This window comes from Pithys albifrons, chromosome 1 (genome assembly GCF_047495875.1).
Source record: "Pithys albifrons albifrons isolate INPA30051 chromosome 1, PitAlb_v1, whole genome shotgun sequence".
NCBI lineage: Eukaryota > Metazoa > Chordata > Aves > Passeriformes > Thamnophilidae > Pithys > Pithys albifrons.
In genome coordinates, this window is record NC_092458.1 from 113,108,316 (window position 1) to 113,119,393 (window position 11,078).

Consider the following 11,078-nt stretch of genomic DNA (forward strand, 5'->3'; position numbering starts at 1 on the left):
CCCCCACCTGGCCAGAACTTCCCTTCAGGCAGTTCTAGACAGTGATGAGGTCACCTCTGAGCCTCCTCTTCTCCAGGCTAAACACCCCCAGCTCCCTCAGCCTCTCCCCATAGGACTTGTGCTCCAGTCCCTTCACCAGCCTTGTTGCTCTTCTCTGGACCAGCTTTCTCCAGCTTTCAGCCCTCACCTGGTTCTGTAAGAGCATGGCCAAACCCATAAATCCAGATCACGGGTAATTAGGCAATCAGCAGCGGAGACAAGGGAGTCATTCCTGCAACTGGCAAATTTTACTGGGGATATAAACACAACCTCCATTGACAAGCTCACAGCAGGCTCTTGGCCAGGAGCCTTGGGGCTGATAAATTCACACAGGTGTTTTCACTTGTTCTTTTTTCTAGTCTTCTCTTGAAAACTTTTCTCCAGTTGCTCAATGCTGGGAATGCCTCTGCTTACTCACTGATGGATTCTCCTCCTCCAGCTGTTACACTTCTTTATCTCTACATGGGGTTTTTTTTACTTCTATTTTACTTAGGGAGTCTTAAAAATCACACAATGACATCTGCTCTTCGTTCTGGGTGAGGGAAGGGTCTGTCACAGGTTCCTTACAATAACCTTCACAATGTCAGCTGCAGACTGATGGTCTACAAGTGTGTACTTAGGCAAACCCCCAATGATTGCTGTGCTGTTTTACAGGGGAGGTTAAACATCAAATAAAGCAAATCTCCTCAACCACACGTTACTTGCCAAAGTGGTGAATCAGGTGTACAAATATAACTTTGATTTTGCCTTTCATATATTTCATAATTGGCCAAATTTCGTAATTGGCCAAGCACATTGAGGTTGTTTTCTGTAAAAAGGGACCATGTATCCTCATTTGTAAACAAACCAGCACACTAAAAATAGCAGATCCATGAATGTGCACACATTTTTATTTTTCTGTATTTGGAAAATCTGAAATTTATTCAGTATGGGTAAGACTGAATCAAACTTAGCAGAAAGTTTGTGGCAACAAAGGGTTGGTTGCCCTGATCAGGTGTTTGTAGTAGCTTTGATGGCCATTTTAGTTCCAGGTGGTCATAGGTGTCCTTGAGTGTCCTGACAGACAGAATTTCTTTCTGCATGCATTTTTAAGGCTGCTGGCAGATAGGATTCAATGCAAGAAGCTCAAAGCAGCACTTATTACCCAGCCAGAATATGAATGCCTTAAGCTGGGATCCTCTCAGAGTATTGGCACACATTGTAGTCTGAAGAATGTGTATCTCCTTGTAACACAATGGAGTTGCCCTGAGCTATTAAAAAATGGAACATGACACAGTGATGCAGCCAAGCTTTTGGCAGTTCCCTTGTTTGCCTGTTTTTTCCACAAGCGCATGCCAAGATTGAGGCACTGATACAGCAACTGCTTCCTTTGCAATTTTTCAATCAATCTGGTGTTCCTCTGCTGCCTGTCATTTTTGTCCCTTGAAATGCAAATGTGGAGATACTTAGAACTGGACATGGCCCTCAGCAAGCTGCTCTGGCTGACCCTGCTGGAGCAGGGGGATCTCCAGGGTGCCCCCCAACCTCAGCCACTCTGTGATTCCATAATTCCCATATCAGAAACCACTGGGGGAGGTGGGAGCTTTAATCCTTCACATCTAAACCAAAGGCTGTCATTATCTCCTTGGAAAGCACTTCACTTTCTGCAGTGTTAACAAGCAATCTTACGTAGGCAATGGAAAACTGCATGTGTTGATGGAGCTGAAATACTGGGAATAGTTCCCTGTCAAATGGGCTTGAAGAAGAGTAAGACAGCAAACTGTTCTTACTTATTTCTCTTTTAGCAGCTCTTCAGAGTGTTGGTGTTCTCTGCATGTAAGTGATTGATATATCCCTCCACACCAAAAGTTCTCTCACTGCAGGAGAAAATGGCTGATCAATACCAAAGTTTAAGAAACAATCTGCAGTGGGTAGCCACAATCCTTCAAATGTCTTCATTAAACTTACTTTCTTCTGCACAGATGGCAGTTTTACTCAGGGTAAATGAATTGCTATAAAGGCTGTTGGGTAGGTATGGCATTCCTTTCAGGGCTACAATACCAAGAAAACTGTAAAGGTTAAGACTAGCTAGAGCTTACTGCAAATTGGAAAAACAGTTTAGTACTTTCCCTTATCTACTGTCCTTCTCATCAGGGTTTTTTCATTGCTTTTCTCCAACAAGCTCTTCATTCACCACAGGGGTTTGGTCATTTCAATTATTTTAAGTATCGTGGACTTTTTAAAGACAAAATACTTCTAAACACTAAAAGCACAGAGCCTGTTAAAAGTGATATATTGCCCTTATCGAAAAAAACAAACCAGAAAGGTGACTTCTAAATCACTTCAGCTGAAGTTCAAAGTCATCAAACACTGAAATTGCTCTGATGCAGTAAAAAATGGAGCCAAGGTTTGACATTGTGGTGTTTCTGAACTATTCCAGATGCATTGAAATGCAAGAGCTTTTTCGATAGCACCTGTCTAGACTTGGGCAGTTGTATTTTAATAGTGATCTAGGAAATGCTGGTTTGCCATTTGTATCAACCTGGAGACACTTTGCTTATTTCCCTTTTCCTTGAAATACAGTCACATTGTCCATTTCATGCACTTTATTGCTTTATGCATTTTCAAGACAGCCAAATCTTTTAATGAAGATTTCTCCCAAATTACCAACTTTTAATTATTGAACTGGCTGCAGAATGCAGACTGTGTGATAACTCATAATTGCCCATATCTGTGCCACAAAAATCACAGAAATGTTGATTGGAAGAGACCTCTGGAATCCAACCTCTTGCTCAAAGCAGAACTATCACCAGCACCAGATCAGGGCAGGCAGGGCTTTGTGTGGCCACATTTCAGAAACCTCCAGTGATGGAGATCCAGCAACCAGGCAGTCTTTTGGTTCATTCTTTTGCACACATTTATCCTCTGACTGTGAACACAGTGATCTTAAACCCTCCACACTTGTAATGGAATGTGCTGTATGGCACAAGCACGACGCAGCACTGTGCCTGTCACTTGAACTGTTTTGTAAATTGAAGGGGCTGTGTTTTCCCTTTCATTCTATTTCAGTATTCCCATCTTATTTTGTTGACGACCATTTCTCCATCTGTACACAGCCTGTGAAATTACAGACTGCGAGTCTAATGAGCCTGTATCAGCCATCAGTTCCCCAACAGAAAAAGTCTTTAATGCAAAATTGATGTTTTAACCTTAACAAACAAAGCCTCAGCATAACAACACTGAACGCTGTTCATTTGTCTTTTACTACAATTGCCATGCAGTTCAGGGGATACAGTGACTAAGGTTTGTGACTAATTCAGATCCTTTGTGCCCTGCTAACAATAGCTTGACGTGAAAAGGGAATCTGGAGGCTTTCTCAGTATTTTTCACTTTGTTAGCAGGGAAGATTTTCAGATTCCTGGACGACAGCTCCTTCCTTTGCTTTGGGTCCTTGTCTCATGGCCAGCCTGTTTTGCACCACTGCTAAGCACACACCACATATCTGGGTGTTTAACCTCCTAGAAAGGCTGGGTAATTTTATGTATTATCACCTAGGAACAAGGGGTGGCTTGAAAAAAGCATTGCCCATAAAGGCAGTGCATTTATCTGTTGGGATACAGGGGCCAAGGTGAAAAGCAACATATTTTTCGTGGCCTCTTGAAGTCTTTCTGAATCTCCTGCCTGCGGCCACAGGGTGGCTTCCTTTGTCTTCAAACCCACTCCGGCTCCTCTGGTAAGGCAGCAGGGAAACCCGAGTGTCACCAAACACTCAGGTCACCGCGGCAAGAAAAGCTGAGGTCTCACAGATGGCTGGGACACTGCTGGAGGCCAGTGCTGAGGTGGGAGAACTGAAGTGGAATTTTATGGTGCAATTACTGGTGAGCAGTGATGGCGTGAGGACTGCCCTAAAGCACAGAGCCAGGAACTGCTTGGAGAGAGGGCTGGCTGGTGCATCCCACTGTAACAGCTCTGTTCCAGTGCCCTCATGGCATGGGCTTAAGTTCAGACCTGCAAAGGCCTAGGCTAACCCTTTCCTGTGTCACCTGCTGTGTAGGGAGAACCCTCCAACATCACTGAGGGAAGAACTCAAGCACACACCCAAGCTCTCACATTTCCCACCACACATTTATGTACCTTTTCCCCTTCAGGTATGAGGCATCTGTGTTGTAAAACCACTTGTACATTTCATTCCACTGGGGGAAACTCCAAATAAAGCAAGTAATTCCAGAACAGTGACTTCCAATCTCTTCGCCCACTTTCCATGGCACAGTATCCTCAGAGGGAGCTGCTGAGAGCTTTTGTGTGTCCTGTTTTCCACCACTGACAAGTACGACACACCCCATTTCAGCTGCTTCCCCTCTGCCTGATAATGTGATGTCACAGCACTTAGGTGTTTGTTTAAGCTCAGCTGGAAAACAAGGTCCTTGCTCAACCTCCCTCCCTCATCCCCCACCCTGCTGGAAGGGGGAGAATCAAAACTTGTAGGTTAAGGATGGTTTAATAACTGAAAACAAATTAAAATACAGTAATAATGGTAAATGATAATAAAAAGGGAAAGGAAAAAAATCCAAACAAGTGATGCACAATAGTCATTCACCACTTGTTGATCGATGCCAGACCACCTTCTGGGTAACTCACCCCTGTTTATATACTGGGCATGCTGTTCTATGGTGTGGAATATCCCTTTGGCCAGTTTGGGTCCCTCAGTTTTCTTTTGTGCACCTCCTCACTGTCAGAGAACGAGACATGACAAATGAAAAAAAAATCCTTGACTTAGGATAAACCACGACTTGGTAAAAGCCAAGAACACCAGTGCATTGACAACATTATTTCTCATTCTGAATCCAAAACTGTGCCAGTTACTGAGAAGAAATTACTCACATCTCAGCCAAATCAATGACCATGTGCAGTGTTATTATTAACGTGTTTTTTTCTTCCCATTTTTTTCAGTGACAAAACCAATGTCAGATGGTTAAGTATCCCTATACAAACAAACTGAAAGCCTTCTTTGATATAATCAGGCTGTAAAAGTTTAAGAGGTTTAGAAAGATGTTTAAACTGTGACAAGTAGAGAATATGGTAAAAAGAAAGAACACAATTCAGGTTGGACTTACAAATACATATGCATAAAGTATTTGAGAAACATCATGTTTTGTGACGTTTTTGGGGGAGTCAATGGCTATGCGTTCCACATAAAATTTAAATGTTTCAGCTGGTAATGTTACCTCATGAAGGGAAACATGGAACAGCCCAAGTATGGGCCACGAACCCACAGCGCTGCACCAAACCCTGGCGATGGGCGAGGCCCTTTGGCCAACACCCTGCGGAGAGGTTTTGGGCTTTAGGCCGTTTAAGAGGGGCTGCTGCGAAGGCGAGCAGCGCATCCCTCCTGCCGCCGGTCCCGGTGCGGGGGGAGCGGCTCCCGCACGGCGCGGGCTGCGGGGATGGGTGGTTACCACGGGGCTGGCAGGGTGGCAATACCGGGGATGCCAGAGGGTATCCCAGGGCTGCAGGGGGTATCCAGGGCGGTTGAACCCGCTCGCCGCCCCGCCCAGGAAGCGCCCTTTGCCCGCGGATGGGGAAGCCGGGATGCCGGGATGCGGGAGGCTGGGCGGGAACGGCGCTCGCAGGTAGGACCGGCTTTACATCCCTGTAAACGCCGAGCCTTTGTGTGCCGGCCCTGCGGAGCCGGAGAGGAGGGGACAGGACACAACTCGGGGAGGACCAGCGTGTCCCTTTTGCTGCCATCCCTGTGTGCCTGCATCCCTCAGCGATGATGTCGCGTCCCCACTTACCACCTGCCTTTCCCCAGCTCCCGCCTTTGCACCCCCTGCCCCTGCTCCGTGGAGATTCCTTGTTGCCAGAAGCCACACCGTGCCCATGGGCAGGGAGATGGTCTTATAATTTATGAACAAATCCCACGGTGCGAGGAAAGGGGCTCCCATCATGTCCAAGAGAAGTGGGTGCAGCTGTGTGATGAACTGCTTTCTGTGGCTAAAAACCTCAAATGTCTTCACCTTTTGACATGAGTAAAGGCGTTATCTATCAAAAAAATAGTTGGGGAGAGGAAGATTTGAGTGCCGCCTTCTAAATGGTTTGTGCTGTTGTGCCTGGCACGACCATGTGGAGGGTGCTGAGGTGCTGATGGCACGTCAGGAGCACAAAAATTTGGAAGTTAGGGCTCCCATAACCTCCATGGCTTTGCCACAGCCACAGTAGGAATGCAGAGCTGAGTGGTCATAAGAGAAAATGAGCAGCTGAGGTAAAGAACATACATTATAGGACCCAGGTACAAAAATATGCCATGGCAATGCTAAAGCCAAGGCCCCAGGACAGTATGGTGTGTTTGCAAAGCCCCTGATGAAGCTCCAACTTGGATATCTTTCATATCTCGTTTTAGGAAAGCTGTGGGTGTTGCCTACAGTAAATCCACACAGCCCTTGTTTCAGTTTCCACATTCAGGCAATAACACAGTGCACCCAAGGATATGCTTCAGCAAGGAACAGATGAAATCCCTGCAGGAAGGTCCCCTCCTTTCACAGACACGACTGTAATCGTGGGAATCCTTCTCCAGACTACCCTGTTAATTTTATAAAGGTTATCTGCTTCCTGCTGAGCTGCCACAGCAAATCTGAGCATAGCAGCCATGTGTCAGTGGCAGCCCAGCCTAGGAAATTTTTGCAGGGTCAGAAGGAAACTCTTCCTTCTACTATGTCTGCCTCCTCAGATGTTTGCTGGGGCAATGGTAGTTGGGCATTTGTCAGATGCTGTTGCCACCTCTGAAATGCTGGTGGATTTGCTCCTCCAAAGTTCCTGTTTGTTGACAGCTTTCAGAGCAAAACCCTTCTGTTTGTGGTGAGTTGCCTGGGGGAGAGGTCTGTGTGTGGCCCTGGCTCTGACTCCTCCTGCTCTGGAGCGGGGGTAGCCCATCTGGTACACATTGTGGCAAGTAAATAGCTTGGTTGGGTTGTGCTGCCAAACTGTTGCAGCAGATTCTCAATAGTGGCAAAATCCTGAGAGCTGCAGGGCTGCAGAAAGCAACTTCCCTCTGTGTATCGCCTTGGAACTGCAGGAAACAATCTGTCTGCAGGGTTGGTCCACTTCAGCATCCAGCAAAGATTTTAAGTAGGGACTCAGATTATTAACTTTGAAGGTTTGGGCTTTTTTTTGTTTGTTTTTTTGGGTTTTTTTGAGGGGATGGAGCATTTTTGCTAAAGCTTCTTTTTCGTTTATCTGATAAATTTATTGCCTCAGGTTCTTCAGGTCAAGATTGCAGTTTTTATCTTTTGCTTGCTCACTTTCTTTCTGTCCAGCTTTGCCACACAGGATAATAGATCCCAAGACTGATGGTTTTGTATTCACTGACTTGCAAGGTCCAAAGCTGTTCCATTCACCTGAGCTGTCTCCTTGATTCTGACATAATCCAATCCCTTATTCCCATTACCCATCATTAAATAGCTGTTGATAGTGGATGAAGTGATCCAGGACCAGGCACCCATCGGTTTGCTCTGTTTGAACCGGCACTCATCTGTCTGGTTAAGTCAGTTCCATCTGGAGCTTGAGTAGTTGTCCAGAGGTATTGATTGCCCAGAGAGATTGGTAGAGATTAAAGCAGAATGCAGCATCTTTGAAGTGATGCAAACTAGTATTAAGTAACTATAACGACTAAAATTGTGTGTGTAGAAAGTTATGTCCTAAATGCTTTAAAAATATTTTTGTAAGTGACCTCAGCTTTATCTGTGATGCCTGTTTCTCTCTGGTCATAGATTCATCCCTGTGGTATCCCTTGCCTGACATCTTTGATTCTTTTTAAAATAAAGTGGGATTTTTCTTGCCATTGTATTTTTCCTGTTCTGCCTTTTTTTCTGCAGCAACTGCTAATGCCTGCCCTCTTGATGCCAAATGCTGTTGCTTATTGTTTGTTTTGGCCTCAAAATAGTAAATACTGATGGCAAAGGAGAAAGAAGAGATGAGGTAGCAAGTAAAAAAATCGGGTTCTGGTGTCTAAAAAGTACTTTTCTATTTCAAATAATCTTAGGAGGGTAATAAGTCTTTTGGCTGTTTATTAAAGAAGTGTAAGTAAGGCTGGGTTTTTCTCTTGGTTTGCACCTGTATCTATGATTGCTGTCAACCAGTTCTGAGTCCAGCACATCTGGTGCATGTCCTTGTGTGTGTCACTTATTAGCAAAGGGAGAACCCTGAGTCTCCTTAAGGAAAATATCTGACACCAGACACCTCAGTAGTGCACAGGATGTCTGTAAATGTTTGTTGCTTAGTTGACTCCATTCTTTTATGAAACCACTCTGCTTGTTCCCAATATTCAGCAGGGGCAGTGGAGTTTAAGACATATGGCAATCTCCTGCTGAATATTCTACTAAAATTACTTTTGTTTGCTCCTCTAAGCAGGGTTCCTGGCTGATGAACCTGACAACTGCACAGATGGACCAAGAAGAAGAACAAGACCGTGAGGCCTTGGAGGAGACATGTGTGGGTGAGGAACAAGCTATGTAAGTTTATAAACATAAAGCAAGTGAAATGCTCTTTGAGATACCTCAGTGTTATTTAAGTCACTTTGTTTTGTGCAGCTCTTATTCAGACTTGCTCTTTCCCCTCAGGGCAGGCAGCCTGCTTGCCTTTGTCAGCCTGCAGTTAAGGGTGAGTGTAGGAAGAGAGAATATTAAGAAGACAACATGTGAAGATTTCTTGGGGACAAGGGGACACCTGTAGCATTGCCCTTGGCTCTGCTGTTCATGACATGGCTGTTCAGACATATGACAGGTCATGGAGCCTCTCCTGCAGCTGGGTCTCCCTTTGCTCCCAGTCTTTCCTTTACTGCTTCTCCCACATGGTGCAGACCAGGCTCCCTAAGATAGCAGATTGCCCATTCTCTGCTGTGCCACTTTCCAGCCAGAATCACTGAGTCATACTTTTTTTCCAGGTGGTGAGCTAAGGCCCCTTCCAGATGACCTTGCAAGCTCATATCTGGGTGTGCTGGCAGTGGGGACCAGAGGACGAGAGGAACACTTTGGGAGTCAGCATGGTTCCTCAGAGGCTCAGCAAGGCGGATATGAGGAGGAAGAGGAGGTTAAGCTGACTTGTTCTGGTATGACCTTGGTGAAAAGGCGGGAGGGAAGGGTGGCAGCAGCAGCTTCCCAGTGAGTCCCTCGTGTGGAGCATCCCACCACCTGCGCTGAGTGTGGGAAGGGATTCTCTTGGAGCACCCACCTCATCCAGCACCGGCGGATGCACCGTGGGGAGTGCCCGTTCCTGTGCCGGGAGTGCGGCAAGGGCTTCAGCCAGAGCTCCCACCTCTCCCAGCACCGGAGAATCCACAGTGGGCAGAGACCCTTCCCCTGTGCCAAGTGCGGAAAGAGCTTCAGCCAGAGCTCCCACCTGCTGAAGCACTGGCTCCTGCACACGGGGCTCAGGTGTGCAGTGTGGGAAGCTCTTCGGCGACAGCTCCAGCTGCCCAAACCCCAGCGGATGCACACGGGTGAGCAGCCCTGCACATGTCCATCCTGCAGGAAGGGCTTCAGCCAGCGCTCCCACCTGCGGCAGCACCAGCGAGCCCACAGCGACACTCGGCCCTACGGCTGAGGGCAGTGCAGGAAATGCTTCAGGCAGAGCTCTGACCTCATCAGCCACACTTGCACCCACACTGGGGAGAAGCCTTACAGGTGCAGCTGACTGGAGGGACTTATCCTTGTTGATTGATAATGTTATTATTTGATATATCTATCACAGAATTTACTTAATAGTTATTACAAAAATCACTTTATATAAAGCAGCTTAGCATCTGGCAAAAATCACAGAATCACAAACTATTCTGAGTTGGAAGGGACCCACAAGGATCGAGTCTTAAGTCAACGGCCCACATAGGGGATTGAACCCATGACCTTGGCATTATTACAGCCAAGTTTTAACCAACTGAGCTCACCTCAGGGTCAAATCATAAGGTACAAATGTGTGGGACCTGTCCTTGAAGCTTCTATACTAAGGGTCCTTAGGGATTTCTTGTACTAACTAAAATAGCCTGGACACCATATAGATAGATAAATCAGAAGATAGGTCAAAAGAGCAGGATAATTAGAGAAATTCAGCAATTAGACTGGTTATAGTTGCCAACAGATCCGGTTTGGGACAGTTTTGAGCCAAAGATAAAAAGGACACATGAGGAAGACTCCAAACTTCATCCCTACAGACCACCAGAGCCCCTCGCCCCTAATTCCCAGGAGGAAAGAAGGAGGTGCATGGGGGTGGAGAATATGGAAATCAGTTCTTAGAACTCATTATAATAATCTTGCCTTTTCTAAGAAAATATTTATGCATGAAGAAATAATGAATATGTATAACTTGCATATAAACAAGTTGTTAACTCGACCAGGTGTGCATGTTTTTGGAGGAGCCATCCCCCCTGCACCCAGGCCTTGAATAAATGTACCTCTCTATGGCCTTATTGGATAGAGAGTCTTTATTCTGCAAATCACAGGTGCACCCACCCTGGGGAGCAGCCCCACCGCTGCAGCCAGTGCAGGGAGAGGTTCCGCTTCCAGCCCCAGCTGGGGCATCACCAGCAGCACCACGCAGCATAGTTGGTGGAGAGGAGGAAGCCATATGGACCATGGAAAGCTTCCTGGTGCTGGGAAGGTGTAAAGCTGCTGCTCCCTGGACGTCTCATGCAGGGCATGAATTTTGGGGGGAGGGAACCCTCAGAGCCTGTCCCCTTTCCTTCTGGATAAATCTGTTTGTGAGGACTGAGCAAAGAACTGGTGCATGTTCATTGTGGGGTGGTGGTTGTCCTGAAGCCCCTCTTTTAGGGGTGAGGAACAGAAAGATGCTTATATGGTTTGGTACATTTCAAGGCCAGACAGAACACAGAGACATTCCAAGGATCTGTGCCTTTTTCTGTTATTTCTGGTGGGGAGTGTTTCTTATCCCAGTAAACACTAAAGTTTGTACCTGTTTTCTGTACAAACTACCTGGGTTTTCCCTCATAGTAAGGCCACAGTCTGGGATGATTGCTTCCCACTAAACCTCTGTCTCCCACTTGCTGGCAGTCT

At 46.3% G+C, this 11,078-nt stretch overlaps 1 pseudogene; it reads left to right on the top strand.

The window, feature by feature from the left end:
- The first annotated feature begins 5,608 nt into the window (after positions 1-5,608).
- LOC139680435 (zinc finger protein 436-like) lies at positions 5,609-10,477 on the top strand (annotated as a pseudogene).
- Positions 10,478-11,078: the final 601 nt, after the last annotated feature.